Source organism: Equus asinus, chromosome 9, assembly GCF_041296235.1.
Source record: "Equus asinus isolate D_3611 breed Donkey chromosome 9, EquAss-T2T_v2, whole genome shotgun sequence".
NCBI classification, from domain to species: domain Eukaryota; kingdom Metazoa; phylum Chordata; class Mammalia; order Perissodactyla; family Equidae; genus Equus; species Equus asinus.
In genome coordinates, this window is record NC_091798.1 from 53156861 (window position 1) to 53177655 (window position 20795).

At 38.7% G+C, this 20795-nt stretch overlaps 1 long non-coding RNA gene across 3 annotated transcripts in view; it reads left to right on the forward strand.

Annotated features, from left to right (window-relative positions):
* Positions 1-19772, forward strand: part of LOC139046190 (uncharacterized) — a 159941-nt gene extending 140169 nt beyond the window's left edge. For 2 of the 3 annotated variants that reach the window (XR_011505874.1, XR_011505875.1), the window contains 2 exons: positions 11265-11833; positions 14775-19772. This is a non-coding gene — a long non-coding RNA (uncharacterized lncRNA). Of the gene's footprint in view, positions 1-7128; positions 7306-11264; positions 11834-14774 lie in introns of all 3 variants that reach the window. The other variant, XR_011505873.1, reaches the window with a different exon arrangement.
* The last annotated feature ends 1023 nt before the right edge of the window (positions 19773-20795 follow it).

The following is a 20795-nucleotide window of genomic DNA, read 5'->3' on the forward strand; positions in this document are numbered from 1 at the left end:
AAACATAAGCGAACAAGTAAAATTTGCCTTTGGTGCTTGTCTCGCTCTTGGTTTCTCTCAGGGCCCAGAGCCCTAGCTTTTCAAGATTACCCTTACTTTCCACAACACACTTTCTAGGCTGCTACTGAAACCAAAGTTCCCTGAGAAAGAAAGAGAATACAAAGACAGCATTCAATGATTTGTTTTACATTATAAAGGGACCTCATATCAATAACAATAAGTGATAATTAATTAAAACCCTGAAAAATTGTCCTTGTTCTGTGTCGTTCCACTGAATAATTTATCACCCATCATCAAGCAGCCCAAAGACAGCCACAATATACTGCAAGGAACAGTGTCTCTCCCTCCAGTTTTAATTTGGCTCTCTCCACCCCATCTCCACTCCCGAACAATCTCCCCATGCCCTGCCTCCTGAATTGTGTGGCTTCACGGACATTTTCAAGCTGATCACCACAGCTTTCAGTAATTCCCTCTAAAAAACCTAAATTCTGGGCCAGTCCAGTGGCCTAGTGGTTAATTAAGTTCAGTGCACTCTGCTTCAAGCAGCCTGGGTACTGTTCTCCAGGCACAGACTTACACCACTCATCAGCACCATGCTGTGGCAGCAGCTCACATACAAAATAGTGGAGGATTGGCACAGATGTTAGCTCGGGGCAAATCTTCCTCAGCAAGAAAAAAAACTAAATTCTTCTCTAACTAGCTAAATTTGGTGCTTTCTACTGGCTTTAAGTGACTGTGCTTCACAAGAGGGACCACATGACTCTGTTTCTCAAGAAGCACAGATCATCCCAACACAGGCCCAGCAATCCACAGAGAAGTTATTCCCAACCTCTGTATGACATGAAGTCTCACTCCATGGCTTTTTTGTTATTTTTGGACATTGAAATTACAGAGTTGCATGCCGAGCTCTTTCTAACAGCAAGTTAATTTAGCAATATTGGCTGCTGAACTCTTATTTCACCCAGCTCACCACCTAGTTGCTTAAAGACAAGTCTGGGTCCTTAGCTCCTCCCAGGATGGGCTCCTAAGTGCAGCCTGTTAAAATAACACAATACTATAATAGAAACACAGCTTAAATATTTGAAGCAAACAACATTATCGCCAACCAGCTGCCAAATTCAGACCACTTCTGATGTCTTTTTTTTTTATCATACAATTTTCAGTTTTTACACACAGATGAGGGCATTTTAATGCAACCAGAGATGTGGAGGGGGGAAAAATACAACACATTATGCAAATGTAGTAACAAATGTAAAATGATAAATTACCAAGCAACTATTTAATTATTACTGTGACTAATTCCTGTAGATGGTGCCACAGCTAATGAACCTGAACTTGTCCTGGTTGACTGCAGTGTTCTGTTGAAACATTTCCATTTGGTTTGTTTGCTGCTTGTGCAGCTCAGTGAAGTAGATAGCATCTGTTTAATGAGCTCCCACTTCATTACAGAGCTGTACTACTTACTGAGTCATTCTCCTTAAGCATGCAGGCTGTGTACTCTGCTGTTGTTTTAAAGCAAATACTAATTTATGATTACCTGTCACATTAGGCCATTGAAAATTGTGCTCACACTGGCTCACGTGAGCAGCATGCTAATGAGCTGATTATGGACTGTGGTGGTGTCCCTTGCTTATAATCCACGGACATAAATTCAGATCCCACTACAATATGGGCTCTGGAACAATAGATGCTGCCTGAGAGGAGGGAGAGGGAAAAGGAAGGGGGTGGTGAAGTCATCACATGTAAATGCACAGACTCTCAAAGGCCGACAAACTCAGCAATGACCTAATTCAATGTGCACGGATCGTCAGAAACACCCGTTACACTATGTCATGTACAGAGGAAGATGAATGACTCTCCGGCTATTCACTCCCTGCCATGGTCATTATCTAATTGAAGTCTGATGCCCAAGCAAGGCGGATCCGGATACGGTGACTGCAAGCCCCTATTGTATGGAATAAATCCTATAGATGTGGCCTAAAATGGTACTTGCAGAGAAAATTCCAATCAATAACACTTTTCCAAAATGCAGCTTGTTATCTTCAAGCCTAATATTTACCTGCAGGCTTTAACATAATGCTCTTTTACCAGTTTTTTTCCCCCCACCTGCCTCTCCCCCATTACAAACATGCCATTTGCACTTTAAAATACAACATTAAGCAAAAGGCCGCCTTAAGCTGGTTTTATTTTTTTAGCTTATCCCCTATAATTTGCCCCCATAACTTGAAACTATGGGAAGATGCGATTTTGCCTTTTTATTGGCTGTCTGCTCAGTTTGTTTTGATAGTCCTCACTTCATTCTGCCCAAGGACACTGCGGTTTGCTTCAGAGGCTGCTGTCTTGGTGCAGGGAAGACTACACATACCACTTCCTTCAGAATGTGTGCACCAATCATAATCTTTGGTTACACATACTGCTCGAGACATCAAACTTAAGGATCAGCACAATGATGGAGGTGGCCAGGAAGCGTTCATAACTGCCTTCATGTGCAGCATACTTAGATATAGCAGCCAGGGGCAGCACCTATGTTAATTCCTGCCACGGAGATTAGAAAACCTAACCAAGTTAGCCATGTACTGGAAACAAGAAGACAAAGATTAACACGTTATACGTCTACCCCAGGCTCTCTTTTCTTCTTTTTTGAAGACAATCTATTTAGAAACTTCAGTTTGCCTCTTAAAAGACCTTTTAACATTTTTCTTCCTATTTTTCCATGCTTTGCTACCCAGGAATGACAGCTAAACTAATGGGATGGAGGAACAGAAAGAATGAAAAACAAATGCCCATCTTTGATTCGGTTAAAAGAGAAAACAAGTAAGAAGAAGTATGAATCATAATCTATGTATGCTCGTTCTATATTTTAAACAAACTCCTAAACATTATAATCTTCTATCACATAATCTCTAGCAGTTCTGTGTGACAGTTCTTTGAATAGTTTGGTATTTTATGCCTCACCTCTTTCTGGCTGCAGTGAGTGGAACAGGCCCTCAGTAGAGATGTGGCCGACCTAGGTGCTCGCTCTGTCCAATCACTATGTAGCATTCTGAGCTTTGCCACTTCATGTTTAGAAAAAGAATAGGACAAAATGACTGGTAAGTTTCTTTTAGCTCTTCTATTCTGTAATTCCACCTTCTTAGCAATGATTAAAGGAGCCCTAATCAGCGTGGTGTCCAAGACTATTAAATTACTAACATTAATTTTGACTACATTTCTGGTTTACTCTAATAAGATGAAACCAGTTCTTAAAAATTAGCAATTTTATTCAACCCACAAATGAAGTGATGTCGTCTCTCATTTCAAATAATGCCCAATTTACACCATGGCAACCTTGACCCATTGTTTCTTAAAAGAAGCAGATTTAATTCGTCTTTGTGATGCACAAGCCTGACTCTCACTAATCACAAATTATTGGGCAAATCTGCATATAGTTTATTTCTTTAATGGAGCTTGAAGAATCTAGAAACCCAGTTGTTCATTTCATTGTCTTAATATGAATACAACACAGAAGACTTCGGGTTATTCCAAAGTATATTTTTCATAGTACCTATGTTTATACTGCAGAAAAATGGAAGTAAATTAGTTAATTACTGTCTCCAGCCATATAGGTGCTAACAAATTCCTTTTCCTCACCTATAACGAACTCCCAATGCCAGCTAAGATGGGGGAGGTGTGAGGTGTGAGCAGTGGTTTTTTTCTGCACAAGTAAATTGCTTTTCCTGATTTACATGGGGAAAAAAGACTGAGTGCTTATTTACACACTGGATAATCCAATTTGCTTATTTTGCAAAACAGTCCCTTCCCCCTTATTGGCAGCATTAAGCATTGTGCAGGCTCTCAACTAGAGTGAAAAAGGATATGCATTAGATACAAGGCCACACAATGACTGTGCTCAATTCTGCACATACAGCAGAGTTCATTTAAAAAGAAGGCAGAGAGGCAGCATTTGGAGAAACATTTGGTTTTATGCTTATAAAAAATATATGCACTAAATGCCCACAAAGAAGACTAATGAGATGGAGAAACGTTACTGAGAGGTGAAAAAAATGAGAAGTTTTATTGTAAGTTTTCTTTTGGGGTCTCTTAAGAGACTTGCCAAATAGGATTTTGCACCTTTGCCCAGTTCTCCAAAACTCATTCTTCTGAGGCCAGTATAGGGCCAACAGCTGTTAAATATTCTCTCATGAGATGAGATAAATAAAATAGATGGAGATTTGCAGATATAGATAAAGATACAGAAATAGATATGCCGTAAATCAATAGCCAATAGTATTTCAAAAGCAGCTGAGCAATACCAGTTGGAGAAGAGTGTGAAGGAGGCAAACAGCAGGGCCTACTGGGGTTGGGGAGGTGGGGGGACTTTTAACCGGATTTTGTCTTCCATAGCTAATCAGAGAGGTCACATGCAAAATCCTTCTCTAAGTGTCAAACCCATGGTTTCACACTGCAGCAGTCTGGGAAAAGAGACCTGCACCTATTAAAAATGTGATTTTCATGAGAAAGGAAAATCTGAAATGGTGAAGTCGGGTACACAGAGCTTTCTCCATAGGCAGTGACCCTGCTGTCAGGGAGTCATCTTCATACCAGCCAAATCAGCCACAAAGACAAGAGAAAATGGAATGTGAAAAGACAAAAGTGACCAGCATCTCAGCTCCCAGAGGGACCCTCCAAATAGCACAGCAATGGCAGCACTGTAACCTTCCTGGCCATCACAGGAGCCCGTGAATAAAGAAAGTGACAAGCAAAACTAATTTGAGGTGGCAGCTGATGAACATTCTCCATGTAAAAGCCACCACCAAGTGTTTCCTTTCCCAAGGATCGTGGAAACAAGCAAGGGTCCAATACAGGCTCCTTGTTCATTAGGGGGACTCTAATTACAGAATATGTATAGATCTACTCTCACACACAGACATCATAAAATAGAGCACTATCTGAATTCTGACATTTTACGTTCTTTCTGTATATACGTATTATTGTACAATACACTCACACATAGGTAAAGTTAAAATGCCAAATTTGAGAGTCTGCTCAATCTTGCGGTATGATACAACACTTCCTGGGAATCCAGCTTTCAGAATGTGATAGTCAGACATGGTCATTAGCAAGTAATACTAAAGCAGGTATAGAAATATTTAGCCGTGGGTGCAGTGGAAGGTTGTAGAAGAGGTCGCATGTTCTGAGGAACAATCCTACTCTCTTGACACCCTCCATCCCATCCTCGCCCTTTGCTTTGAAAACAATTCCTCTACCGGTCAACAGCATCTCTGTTTTTGCTGACTTCAGGGGCAAAAAGCTAAGATTTGCAGACACAGCCTTCTCCCTCTGTTACCTCTGCAGTTCCCGCTTCGTATCTGGGAGAATGTCCACCAGTCATGTCACTGACAATGACTCGCCTCCATGCACTGGGGTCAGCAGGGGCTGCCTTTACCAAGCTGATGGCCCTCTGGCCAGTCAACCTTTCTCTTGACTTTTCTCAGACTATTATTTGGAGCAGTAGCAATACCAGCAGAAAGAGAAAAAGAGACTTCAGATGAGAAAAGAAATAACCAGAGTTGTCAGGGAGGGAAAGAGAGTAAAAGAGAGAGAGGGAGAAACTGCTTTTATTTGAGGTGTTCAGACATGCTGAAGTAATGATCCTGGCAACATGTTAGCAAAACATTTGAAACACTTTAGTAAGCAAATAATTTAATTACAGCCTGCTCCAAGGCAGTTTATATTGCTTGACCCCTGACCTTTTATATTGCTGTACCTAAACTCAGCCTGGGATTCACACTTCCTATTCTTGTCACAGAATCTCTCCGTCTTGTACCATTTAATATAGTGTGCTCCAGGTGTTCTGTGGTGAATGAATAGTTATATTACTACCTGTCAGACACAATCACACTCTATTCATCATTCTCGGCTGGCTGCATGAAGCCCAGCTTCCAGCAGGCTCCCTCTCTATTTCCTTGTTCAAACGTCTGCGGTGCTTTTGGCCCATCTGTCAAGGCTGTCATTTAGAGGGAAAACAGTATCAGCGCTTTAAATATATGGAGTTCTCTATTGAAACAGTGCTGTGATTGAACTGTCAGCATTCTCAGTATCACAGACAGTAATTCATGACTGGTCAGGGCTCCATTGAGGTTGCTATTACTACGGTGACCCTGAAGGGTCATGCTGAGGGTTTTTGCTTTACAGTTCGGTCTATAAATAGTGCAATTAACCTTTCAAGAATTACAAAATGTTCTTGAATTCTCTCTTTACATTTGCTTCGTGCCTGCATGGTTTACAGCAACGGAAAGAAGAAGAAGGAAAAAAAAGCCTATAAAAATGCTGAAGTATGTGTCATACGAGTAGAAATATACATTGTTTTGAGAGCAAGCATTTGAAATGCATGAATACATTTTAAGCCACCATTTGCTGTTCTGGAGCAAGATAACATATGCTGAGATTTCTGCTGAAATTAAAAGATTTCTGAATCTGAAATAAAATATGATGGATGTGAATGAAAGGACTTCTGTTCATCCTTATGGAAAGGAAGTGAAGGTTTTCAGTGCTCCAAATTGTTACCTTTCAAAAACAGAGTGTTTCTCACTGTTTCCAGCCCCAGTTTCTCAAGCAAAACACCTGCATTCCCAGCTAAACCCGGAGAACACACTCTCAGGAGCCAAATGCTATCTCTAATCTTAGAACACAATCCCCAAAGAAAGAGAATTCTGGATGCTGATCAGGCGGGCTTCTGATGACTCCCTTGCATTTGAAAACCTCGAATCACTGAAGGAGGTTTTTCTTGTTTATTCTTCAGGAAATCAAGGCACTCTCTAAAGGAAGCGCAGAAGGTCAGCAGCAGAGTCCAAAATACCAACCCAAACTCTGAATCTCAGGTTTCTGCAAATCCTAGTGTATCAGGTCACCATCCGCCTTCCTCTCTGGAAACCATAATAGTAAGAGATCCCTTTTCAGTATCTCTCCATAGACAATTACATTCTAAGTGATTCAGAGTAGTCGCTTGGACTCGTTCCTGAAGTACAGTGCTGGTTTGTTCCTTTAGATTTCTGCATCCCAGGGATGTCTCATAACACAAGAGGACAGATTCCTGTTGCTGCCCGGTTGCCTCTCAGATGAATGTCTGACATGTTTTCTCTTTTGCAGGATCATTTAATGACTGCATCATGCAGTTATTCCCACAGCTCACACAGCACAAAGAGATGTTTTTTCACCCAGCTGCTCAATGGACAAAGCCAACGAGCATTTTTAATTTGTGATACCAAGATTATCTGGCTAAAACTAACCATTGATTTCTGCCACTGTATTTTTCTTGCTTCAAAGGTAATTTCACCCAGTTTCTTTCTTTCAGGGAAGGAAAGAGATGCTATTTTTGTGTGTGTAGATCAACAGAGGAAAGCCACAGACCTAGCAAATGGTTCTTTACAACATACTTTTGTTGACTATCCCCTAAAAGCAAAATAACACATCATTTTCTTAAACATCCTCATCACTGAGGAGGTAGGAGTAAGGCAATCTTTCGGCTAGCTTAAAGGCTTGCAGGAGGCAGAAAGAAGAGTAAAGAGGTATAAACCTTCCCATTAGAGCTATTTTCTGGGAATGCTTCTCACACCAATCCGTGGCTATGCAGAAGTAAAAGCCTTTGCTTATTACAGCCACTGAACGAGGATAATTAAGAGGCAATTTCTTCCAGTTAGGGCACACTTTCCTTTTCAGAGACCATCATAAAAGGTAGAGAGAGGTGCCCAACAACCCATGTTGCCATTGTTGTTATCTTTTGTGACTGCTTCCTTCTCTTCCTGTCCTCAGTTGGAAAGCAAAAAGCCTTTGCTTATTATAGAGGCAGAGTAAGTGCTAGTCTCATCCCATTAACTGTCATATTACCAGGCTCCGTGCCATCCCATTTGAGTTTCACCGAGCATTCCGAACTGCTTAATTATGTACAGTAAAGACAGTCTGCTGAGACTTTCCTTCTTGATTAATATTGGAGGGAGAGGGGAGGTGAAGGGTCACCTCCAAGGCTCACTCGTGCCTTGCACAGAGCTAACTCAGTGTAACAAAGCCTTTTGTGAGTTAAAAAATAAATTAAAGTGCCTTTGGAAAGAAAGATGCTTGCGTCAAGGGGTAAGGCTACTTTTGATTCTGCAGGCTAACACATATTCCCCCTCTGTGTTGGCGTTAAACTGTATAGTGCATTCCTTATCAATTATACCACCCCATGTTAATTATAGTGTGCTGACAGTGCTTGTCATTACTAAGCCCGCTACAGGCTTTGTGCACTTGGATTTTAATAGCTGTTTGTTCTGAGGAATGTGGCAGAGCTGCATAAGTGGCTGAGCCGGGTCACTGCTAACATCCCTTTCTTCAGTCTCTCACACTGGTTCTATTTTTACAACCCTAATCCCTCCTCTCCGGCTTCCTCACTTGTCCCCTCCTCCCAGTAAAGCAGATGTATAGGCTACAGTCTAGAAATGCCAATGCATTCATTCAGACACAATAAACTGAGGCTTATATTGTGCTACACTCATTGTCAGCCGTTCAAAGCCTCTGGCTGAAATACTCTTTTCTCCTTTATCCAACCTCTGTATAAAAACATGACTGCCCTAATCTAATGGGAGATTTTGAGGTTCCTTGCCCAAACTCCAAGTCAGCATTCTCCTCTCTGGCAGAAAGCTGTACCAGCAACTTTATTCACTTTCATGCCAATAGCCTGTGAAGGAAGATGCTACAATGGTGGGAACAAAGTCAAAATTCAGCCTTCTCCTCTTCCTCACTTAATAGTTTTATATCTCAGATAGTTATTCCTGTAAGCATCAACAAATACAAACGCAAAACTTACTCTCTTATCCAAAAAAAACCAAACCACCACTTAATGAGCATTTATTATGTACCAGGGCAAAGGTTAGACTCTAGAAAAACAAAGATGAATAAAATACAGCCCCTGGCCTGAAGGGCCTTAGAGCCTAGTAGGGGAGCAGATGTGTAAACAAATAATTACCATTCCTTGTGACATATAATGGTAGAGGTTAAAATAGAATTTCTCTCAGTTTCACCAGCCTGTGGGTACAGATGTAGTCACATTAACAGTAATAATTCCAATTTCTCTGCTTTGTGCACTCACCAATTTCTGAGAGTCCCCAGACACGGTCTCACATGCACTCATAAATAATTCTGATCCTGCTGGTACTTTGGCTGTTGTGTCAGGCATCATGGTGCCAAATGGTCACAGCTTCTGTTCCATTCTGTTTTTTGAGTTGTCCCCTGTCACAGGGTTGACCAAGGCAGTGCCATTTGGGCCACAGTCTGTTACAGAGTTTCTAGTAAAACAGCCCACACTGCTCTCTAGAGGAGTCAGGAAAGATTTCACCAAGGGTTGAACTAGGAGACAGAGCTGAGTGAAAAATACCATGCTATCCTTAGATTGGTCCTCGCTGCCACCACAATTAAGCCTGTCTTACTGGGCCAAGTTCCCTGGGCCAGACTCCTTCCTCTTGCAGGTTGAATTTTCACACAAAGTTCCTTTGTCTTCCTATCCTGAGGCTTCCTCTGGCCCAACTCCTATAGGGCGTAGGAAATTCCAGACATGTCTGTATCTCCCCCTCACACTCAAGCTTTGATAGAAGTTTGTACAAGATGTCTTGATACACTCAAACACTTACCACACACATACATCAAAACATACCACACATGCAAAAGGAATTGTAAGAAGGGAGACTGAAATGGTTATCACTATCTATAAAAATCAATTTTATGATAAATATGGTAAAACAACCAATTAACCGTTATTAACTGAAGGAGATGAAACTCATCTTCTTTCTACGAACCAGAAGAAAAACAACATGTGGGGATAAACACCGTGTAAAGAAAACGACTTCCAAAGTGAAACCGACTCAACCAAAAGTGTATTTTCTCAAAATAAAGTAGAATTGTATCATAGACTGCTTTACCTTTTGCAAAGACTTTGAAATCCAACCCCCATGAGTGGAGATGCCATTATCTTTTTTAATCCTCATCCTTAAAAACTAAAAGAAAGATTTATTAGGGGTACAGAAGGCTACTATTAAGACAAAATGGAATGAACTCTGCCAGAAAGCAGAAACCCCTTCAAATCATCCACCCTTCATCCCTCTAGGGACGTGAAAGCTGTTTTTGATGCCTGCTATCCATGTCAAGTAGAATGGTTTGAATATGCAAACATCAGCGTGAAGATTTTAGATTTGTCCTTTCTTCAGTCCAGCTCATTCTATGCACACTTAAACTTCAGTATGCACAAGTATTACCATAAAAGAAAAATTGTACATCTTGTTTTTGTGAGTGACTTCAAAGCTTTCCAGGGCTAAGTTTATAATTCATGATTTCTGCATTACTTGTTGACTTTAGAACCTGATCTCAACATAATCCATGACCCCACTGTAAACAGTGCCTTGTGTGTGTGTATACACTCATCCATAGATTTTAGGAAACAAATTCATGATTGTACATTGTAAAACTTCACCAAAAGACAGAAGATCACATAAATACATGTTAAAGAATGCTGTACTAAACTATAAATAACATAGTTTGACGTCTTTATTGGTTTCTTGTGGCAAACTGACACATCTGACTCTTGTCAAATCACTCTTACAAGACTTACTTTGCATCAGCAACACAGATTTTTTTCTCTATCCCTTAGTTTCCAATGCTGTTTATATGGATAATAGTAAATATATATATTTACCATATACAATGGTGCGTATGTGTACCTGAGAAAGAGAGAAATCTTTTCAAAGAGATAAAGAATTTTGTAGTCCCACTTTATACTCATACCCTAAAATTAGTAGATTAGAGATTTTTGGAGCCACTCTCTAGTTAATAGGTATTTAAATGAAACTTCCTTCCATTAATTTTCCCCATAATATTGTTGCCCTTACCAGCCTCAAACAACTAATCAAATTAGACTCAAGTGTCTTCCTGTAAGAGAATTTTTTTCCAAGATCAAGATCAGTTTTCAAAGATCCATTCCTGGTGAGACTCATTTTGAAACACACATACACGCATGGGCAGCTTGCTGGCTTAGCCTGTGTTTGTGGTCCAAGCAGCCCCATGTGTCCCTCTGCCATCATCACATCCCCCAGCACCAATGACAAATATTCGTGGGCCATTTAGGAGGGCTCATTTGTATCCTGTTTGGGACAAGGACCACTAAGCTAAAGCAGCACTTTCTTTCATTTCTACAGCTTTGCAAACTGCTCTGGGAACAACAGAGCCCATATTTCACATAACTGCCTCCATGTCTCTTCCAGGAAGCTCGCTGTTCAACTTCATGTACAGCGAAAGAAGTGCCTGGAGGCCCCTCAGCCAGATCCACTTGCGAGGACCCATCCCTCTTGTATGGTGCTGCTGTTTCTGTCAGAGATTCTGTCACACACCTGGAGGGGAAGTTCTGACCTCCGAGTGTCAGCGTTATTACCACCTGGGCTGCCGTAAGCCGCTGCAGACAGACGAACAATTACCCTGGCGTGCAGGCCTGGCAGTCGGGCTCTGTGGAAAGGAGAGCTGAAACAGGATTTTTCCTCCTCAAGACAACTTACTGAAGGTGTTATACTTTTCAATGGAAACCAGGGACTGAAATTAAGTGACTTGAGGCATGACCTCAATCACGCCACAGTAATGAGGTGTTTTTGGCATGGCGTCAACAATACCACAAGACAGAAGCCCGCTTTCCAAAGAGAGAAAGTCCAGCTTGCTGGGGGCGCTCACTGAACCTCTCTGCTAACCTTTCACATGTCCAAGGATTAGCCAGCCCATCCCAGCCCGCAGGCCTGCACTGCTCCACTCTGGGCGTTTGCAAACTACTGCTCAGGAATTCCTGGTAAGTTTGTCTATGTCCAAATGACCAACTCCATGATTGAAAGATGACAGTGATTTCAATCATTCCTTTTGCTCCTCCCAGGAGAAAACTCTGCATTCAAACTAAGGGTTTTTACATAATCAACTAGCTTGTCTGACAAGCACAGCCAAATGTCATTCCTTTGAGCTTCAAACTGCTTTTAGCTCAACTAAGAGTAAATGAATTTCACATGTCACAAAGACAGGAACAGTTACATGCAATAAACACAAGTAAATAACATAAAGTATCCAATAAAATACATGGTTTGGATGGTTAACTTAGTTTTTGGACTGTTTTACCTTTTGCATGTTTACAAAAAATTTCCACTGTCAAAGGAGTGAAAAAAAAGTCCTGACATTAAAAACAAGCAGCAATTTGCAATATACTTTTCATTGTAAATGTGTATCCAAAGCTGAACCGACGATAATTTGGGTTTGGTCTAGAGGGAGGTTGTGAAGCTGGAGAGTCTCCACTTTTTATTCTGTGGCCATGATTTTGAACCTGTTAGCTGGCGCTAGAGGGACTTTACACCTGTTTCATATCACTGTTTGGTCTGGAGTGACCACCTGCACAGGCCTCAGCAACTCCCTGCTTATGGAATGCATGCAGCCAGCCCCAAGATGTCTGGAAGCATCACATGATTTGTGGCAAGTACTCTGAATGCAGGCAAGTGTGACCAGTGAGATAATAGAAGGCAAAACTAACTCCCCTCCTTTTAAAATTGAGATATAATTGACATATAACATTATATGAGCTTCAAGTATACAACATAACTCCCTTTTAATGGAAGTAATGAGAGCTAAGGAGGGACAGCTAAAGAATTACATAGTTGCTAGTAGGACACTTTTGCCATCTTCTTAGGAACAACCACCTCCAAAAAGGCAAACCAGACATAGAAGATTGTTTTTGTCCCTATGAAGACTTAAATGGAACAGCATGACTTTCTCAAACCCATCAGCACTGGACCAGGCTTTTCTATCGCGGAGGCAGGAAGGAGAGCAGGCATGTCTAGTTAGAGAAAGTTCCCCAGGTCCTTCTAATATTATGACTCCTTCTTTCCCCCAGGGAGCGTCCCTGTGTAGATGGACCATAAGAATCAACAACTTGAGAGTGTTGCTGAAAATTAGGTTTAAAAGATGAATCATGGAATCCAGGCTGAGAAAGAAAAGAGAGAAGATGAAATCATAAAGGGTTATAAACTCAGAGAATAGGGGAAGGTCAAGCTTTGGGAGATCTTGGTAAATCTGCAGGACAAACTTAGTGGAAAATTAAGAAGAGATTTTTAGCCCTGTTCATCGGATGGATTGGGTGCATCTATTTCTCCTGTACTTTTATTTTCCTAACTTTACAATAGTAAAGCAGAGGAGTGTATTTTGCTGTTATGATAACTTACAAGGGGATAGAGTGGTGAATGAGGGTCAGATCTAATGGTTCTAAGATAGTTTCAAGAGAGTTCTTTTCTTGTTAGTCCTGCTGAAAACCCCTTGGAGGATGGAGTAAGATTTAACTTGCCAGATAAAATACAGGAGGTTGAATTAAATGTGCATTTCAGATAAAAAATGAATAATTTTTTAGAATAAGCATACCCTATGTAATATTTAATATTTAATTATATTAAAAAATCACTTATTGTTTTTATATGAATTTTACATTTAATTAGACATTCTGTACTTGTATTTCCTAAATCTGGGGATCTGGGAAAATAAATCTTGAATTTAGCAACTGGCACAAACCATTAACTGGTAAAATTTCTCCTGTAATTCCTATGATTCTAAATGGGAAGCTGTTGCACTGAGTAATTTATGTCCTTCAGTGTGCTCAGTCACGTTTATGAGTGACTAATCAAACTTCTCTTTCTTACAAAGAACCCAAGTGTCAAGAGTCATTTCCACTTTGATCTAGATTGGACTGTACCCTTAATCAAAAGCTCCCTTCAATTTAACTAATAGGATGACAGCCAACAAGGCGTTAACATGATCTGTGGCTTTGGCAGTGAATTTGCTGCCAGCAAGTTTCTGAAAACTTCCATCATTTTTGTCATGTTGCTGGAACATGCTGTTTGGTTTTCCCATTGCCATGACTTGCAATATTTAAAATTTGCTCCTAATCTGCATATATAATGAAACTCATTAGACATAAAAATATGACTACTGTACCAACTGGCAATACATGGAGCACAGCACTATTTCAAATTGTTGTTTACCAAAGTTGGTGAATTTTGATTCATTAAGACACATAAAATGAAAAACCCTCATACAGACATTAATGGATGTGGGCTTCATTGGAAAACAATTAGTAAAATCTCAACTCACGAAATAGGGGTTACTCCTGGCTCAATGACTACACCCGTGATTCTCAACCCTTGATACACATTAGAAATACCTGGAAAGTTTTAAAAAGAATGTCAATACCCAGACCACAGATTCATTAATCTGGATTCTCTCAGGTGTTTCTAGTATTCAGCCAGCACTGAGAATCACAATCCTATACTATATATAAGTGCATAATTATTTGTTTAATATGAACTTGAGTGAGGTTAGATATCTAAAAGCAATTATAGCTACCAATCACATTGTTAGAGTTTCTGTTTCTAAATTTCTATTTATTAAGAACATACTGATCAAATGAAAACTAAACTGGAAAAGTATATTTGGGTTTTTTCTTCACAAAGTAATCTATATTATCATTTCCTTTTATTTTAAGAAGGTTTTAATTTGAAAGCTTCTAAATGTTTAGCCATTTTGTTTCCCATCTCTCAAGACTGATTAAGGCTTACCATTCTGTAACACCTTACTTTACCAAATTGAATCATAATAGTATCATGTAATTTTTAGGAATTACCAAAATCTTTAAATATCAGCCTAGATGAAATATCAGCGTACTGTTGTTGTTTGTTGCTTAATTCAGCCCCTTCTTTTTACAGATAAGGAAGATTGACTTTGCCTAGGGCAGTGGTTTGAGCATGCTCCCCGGACCAGCAGCATCAGCAGCCCCTGGAAACAACTCCTCAGCCTTGCTCCAGACCTACCATATTGGAAACTCTGAGACCTGAAAATCTTTTAATAAGCCATTTGGGTGTTTTTGATGTACACTGAAGTTTGAGAACGTCTGTTCTTGTGTTTGTACCACCTCACTCTTTTTTCCTTTGGCAGTTTTTCATGGTATCTTCCTAACTACTAGGTATGTATGATTCAGCGCTGGGGACCTTGAGGTTGGAGGAAAGAGTCTGCTCTCCAGGCTTCTTCATCCCTGAGTCGAGCTGCATAGGGAAGGAGCCTCTGGGAATAATGAGGTCTATGCACAGACTCTGGGACCAGACATGGAAAAAGGAGCTGGAGAGTACACACACAGTCGGTCCACGACTGGGGATCTGAGCTCCATCTTTATAAAACAAATACAGGCAAAGCTGAGGGAGGATGTATTCCCGAGGGACTCTGTAAGACCCCTAAATTGTTATTTCCTAGAAGGCAGGAGTGACTGTGTCTAGCATTCTTTACAAAGGCTAAAACAAATAAAACCACCATTGCTCTGCTCTTTGTACATGTTCTCTCCCTTTTCTGCTTGGTGGACTTCCATTAACCTTCTAGACTCCTTCAACCATCCTCCGCTGTGAAGATTCACACTCAACCTCAGTAAGGCGAGGTAGTCCTGCTCAAACTCACACTTACCTCCTTTGTTGTCCTTTTTGAAATGAAAAATATCTGCTTCTACCACTAGATTTCAAATATCTCTAAAGCAAAGACAGTACCATAGTATATATTCAGTCAATGTTGTCTGAATAAACGAATTACAAAAAAGTAGTCAAAGATACTTTTGTGATGAATATAAATATCAACGTTATCAATAGTCAGGTACTACCGTGTTATGCCATGGTTTTTATTTTTTGTCTTTACACAGAAAAAATATACCAGGCACCAGAAGAAACTATGTATGATTTTCAATAAATTTAGAATTTGTAATTCTTACTTCTTTGCAAGTTTCCTAAATATGGTACTATACCAACTTAGCGATGTTTATGTTCAAAATTAGGCTTTAAAAAATAATAAAATATATAATTGCACAAATGAAAGATGGCCCTTTTTGAGAAGCAAAAATTTCCAAATGTTAGCATTTACTTCAACAATGTTAAAGACGATTTTTTAAAAAAATACCTCTCAACCATATGTTCAATTACATCATGTGAATTTTTAAATTTTCTTTCATAAGAAAATGAAGTTTCATAAGTCTAATATGCTTTGCACTGAAATGTAACTGTCTTCAAATATAGTGAAGAATATTTATATTCTTCTTCATAGAGAATGATAAGAATGACCTCTCCGAAAAAAGAAATAGAAAATAGGTTAAAATAGAACAAAAGGGATTTCCATTAAATACAAGAGAGGATTGATTCAGATCTCAAATTCTAAGAGAGATTATAGATTGTTCATTTTTTTGAGACATTTTTAGTGTTAGAATTTCCATTTGATTCTTTTTTTTCTAATAGATTTCTTCGTCTGGTGAAATTCTTCATCTTGTCATGTCATATATTTTTCTTTCAATCACAGTTATGATAAAATCTGTGCTTGATAATTCCACTACCTGGGACACATCTATGAGCCTATTTTTACAATTTGTCCCCTAAATCCTGTTTTTTGGTACACACGGCAATTTTTTATTAAGAGATTAACATTATATATGAATGATACATGAAATACAAATGAAGAATAATAGAAGCTCCAGAAAATATCTTCCTCCAAACTGAGCTCACCCTAACCTCTAGAGAACAGGTGAAATAGGCATTTTATTTTAATAAAATCAAGGACTGTGCTAACCTAGGCCACATCACAGTTTTCGTAAGGTTTTGGCCTCTGGTTTGCCTTTATTTCTAACATTTAGCTCTTCAGGGATCTCAACTGATGATCTGGAGTGTTTATTAGGGTCCCTCCTCCACGTCTGGTTGTGATCTCCAGTTTATTTTTCCCATTGGCACAGTGAGAATGCCAAAACTTTTTCATCTTAGCCTCTCATCCTTTGCAGCTTGACAACTTAGTAAATGCCTTAAGGAAAACTGTTGAGTGTAGGTCTTCCTTTTCTGCACCTCATTCTTTCCAGGCTCTTGGCCCCACAAGTCTCGGCTGCCTGGGAACGTGGATTTCTAAGTAGCCTTCTGATGCCATCACCTGGATTTCCTGTGATTTATGCATTCATCCAAGAGAGAAATCAAAACAAAGAAATTGGAAATTATAAAAGGACTGATAATGAGCATCAGTATAGCATTTTATATAGATGAGGACCGATATAGATTTCAATGAGCATTCAATATAGAACTAAGACTAAGCAACTGTGGAAATTACAATTAAAGGAGAGGGTGACTTTAGCAGCATAATCATAAAATAAAACAAAATTTGGGAGTAGGGGGAGAGAAGGTATAACAAAGTAGAAAAGTGTTGATTTTCTCAAATTTCATAACAAAAAATTACTGACTAAATTTGAAACATAAATGTTGATAAAAATGACTTTAATTTCCAAACTTACATAATGCTGCATCTTAACTCGAGAGAGATCTTTTAGAATTCTACATCATTTGCAACAGAAAGAAATTTTTAAAGTTTCATCAATTTCTTTGCTATCATTTTAGTCTTACATTTTTCATTTTAGATTCAAATAAAACTAAGTTCAATAATTTTATTTTTAAACATATCTAAGCTTCCATTTTCACATAATTAGTTGGACTTTTTGATCTTTCCGCCTATATCAATCTGTCCAACTTTCTAGGCAGATTCCCAGAGAGATTCATGGAGTGATGATTACCTTATGATAGAAACAGTTACTTCAGAGTGGTAGATATTTAGTTCTTTTCCCTCCTTTTTCTTTGTACTTTTCTGTAGTTCCTTAACTTCTAAAGAACATTTACTATTTTGATATTTGCTGAAATGGAAGATGGTCTTTTCCTATCCTGAAGTATTACTAAATTAAGAACCACAAGCTCCCCCAGTGGACTCTTATTTCCTCTTGAGCACAGGGATTTTTGTCTCATTCATTGTTCCAGCACCAACTGCCAGCACAGGTGTGGTCCGAATGGAGAAGGTACTCAGTAAATAGTACAGTGCACAAACATAGTTCATATTTTTATCTAAGTTGAAACACAAACCCTATGACAAAGGATTGACTACTAGCCTCAATTTTTGAGGAAGAATCATGGCCCAGAGCAATTAAGGGATTGTAAATGATCACACAGCTAGTCCATATCAGAATAGCAACACCAACCCAACTTTTCAACTTCTGAAGCTTTCTTCATTCAAAAGCCTGTGCCATATCCATTTCAGTACAGTAGCCTCTCTACTTACTTCTGCTTTTTCACATACTCTGAAAAGCATCTTTGCCAATGCCATTTCCTCTTAGCTTTGGCTGGTACAGTCGCTTACTGGTAAGGATCATGCATTTCCTTGTCTTCCCTCAGTACTTCATTTCACTGTCTCTCAATATGTTAAAGAAAATATTTCATCTCAGGAGGTAGAAATCCAACTGAAGTCATTAAACCACCAAGTGGCATTATATGAAAGCACTTGATCCTACACTTGGAGATATAAAGACACTATAAATCACAGAACTAAAAATAGGCAACTGACTCGAAATCCCAAATCTGGCTTAATCTCCAAGTTCTCTTAAATGTATTTACTTGGAATACCTGAACAAAGCAGCTTCTGCCGCTGCTTGAAAGAACATCTACAAGTACAAACCCTAAAACCGCTATGATAAAGCCAAAGAACCTGACTTTTCCAACTGAATCAACTCAGAACACTTACTACCTGTTTCTCTATCAGAATTTATATACCATTCAAAAGTGCCTCTCCTCTTTGTAATACAGTGGTTCTGCCTCTTGAATTCATGTCTTATTTTTTTCTATCTTCTACTATAGAGCCTTTTTCTGAACAAGATCCTATCTCTAAGCTCACTGTATTAGATGTAAAACTTCCCTCTGTCCATCTATTTCTCCAGTCCTTGTGCAGAGCATTGTTTCTATTTTTCCTGCGTTCCTACCACTGTGGCTAGACCAGCCCACTCCCACATCCATTTGCAGTTCTCAGAACAGCAGGACAGAGGAAACCTAATGATCTCTGCTCAACCAACTCATCACCCCTTTCCTGGAGGCAGCACCAACTACAGAGGTAAATAGTATAGGTTTGAAAGAATGAAAGTTGGAGGAATTGGTCCTAAAATAGTAACAGAGATAATTTCTGGGTGATGAAATTAAGAATTAGCATCTACATGATTCTGTATACTCTGTATTTTCTGACTCTTTTCCTACAATGAACATCATTTACTTTTAAAAAAAAAAAAAGTTATTAAACATAGCACCATAAGATAATATACTGTACAATTATATGCCAATGTATTCAAATCTTGGATGAAATGGATGACTTTTAGGAAACTGTAAGTTATCAAAACTGACTCAAGAAGGGTTAGAAAGCTGAAAAAAGAATAAAAAGGAGGGAATTGTGGATGGTGAGCTGTCAAAGAGTTGTCTGCCCCGTTCCTTACTACCACCACCACCACCACATGTCAGGCTCAAATAATTTGGGAGTTGATTTCTGTCAATATATCAAAAAAAGAAAAATTTCCCATGCCATCTTAACTGTTTCAGAAAAATGAGCATAACACTGATCGAAATTCTGAAAAAGTTAGCATAAGAAAATAAAACAAACTAAACTGACTTATATATTCTTGGCCAAAAGTTTATTTAGGAATACATACCTGGCAAATAGAGCCAGCAAATTATTTTTTTTAAGCCAGCATAATCTAGTGAGGTTCATTAAAAATGCCAGGGAGATTAAATATTAGAAAGTCTAATTATATTAATCACCAAATTAATAATCCAATAAAGAAAAACCTTGGAAATAATATTTATATAGAGGCCAAAGAGGAATTCAATATTAGGTAATATTTGTCAAAATTTAATTTAAAAAATTAGTAGTAAAGGTATATATGAGTATAAAAAAAATTTTAAGGCATCATGATGCTTAAAATTTTGAAATACCATTAAATTTGGTGATAATAAGGATGCTTTTAGATAACATGCTGGAAGTACTACTTACTATAACTAGATAATGTAAATAAATAACAAGTATATATATATATTGGAAAGGTGGAGTAAAAAATATTATTATTTGTACCTAGCTGGTACAGGGAGAAAAGACAAAATGATCAACTAGAAAACTAGAAGAAAATGAGAGTTCAAAAAATTGGTTAAAGTTAAAATACAAAAAACTACTTATTTCATGTAAATAATGGAGATTTACAATATTAAACAGAATAAAGCTTATTCACAATAGTAACAAAAACAATGTCTCTTAAACTTACATGCATAGAACCTATGTTTACACAATTATTAAAAGTGACAGAGGAACAATACAAGGAAACTTGATTTAATGTAAAGATATGCTTTTTCTTAAGTAGAGTTTATATTGAAAAAAATGCAAATTGCCTAAATGAAGCCTAAATTTAATGCAATGCCAATAGAATGTTTCCCAACCTGGCAAAGTTACCTAGAGTAATACATGTGAGAGAATATCCAGAAATGATGAAAGCAATGATAATGTTCTGGGAGAAGAGATAGAGGGGTCTTCATAACAGATATTAAAACATAGTAAAGCTAACATAAGTACTAAAAGAAGTTGGAATTCTGCTTGCAGCTAGGACAGTGTGAAATGTGTTATCCATGCCCTCTCACTGTGAACCACTCTAAAACCAGACAAAATACCATTGTTCTTACGTATTCAACAACAGGCTGCACAAAACTGTGATCACTGACAAAAGAAGAACATGCGAGGCAAGCCCTTGTTCCCTTGCTGGACTGCTTTGGATCCCTTTCTGGACCATGGAACAAGAAGTGAGGTCCAAGCAAAGTAGTCTGAGATTCTGCAATACTAGAACATGTTGAATGTTAAATTTCTGGACATACTAA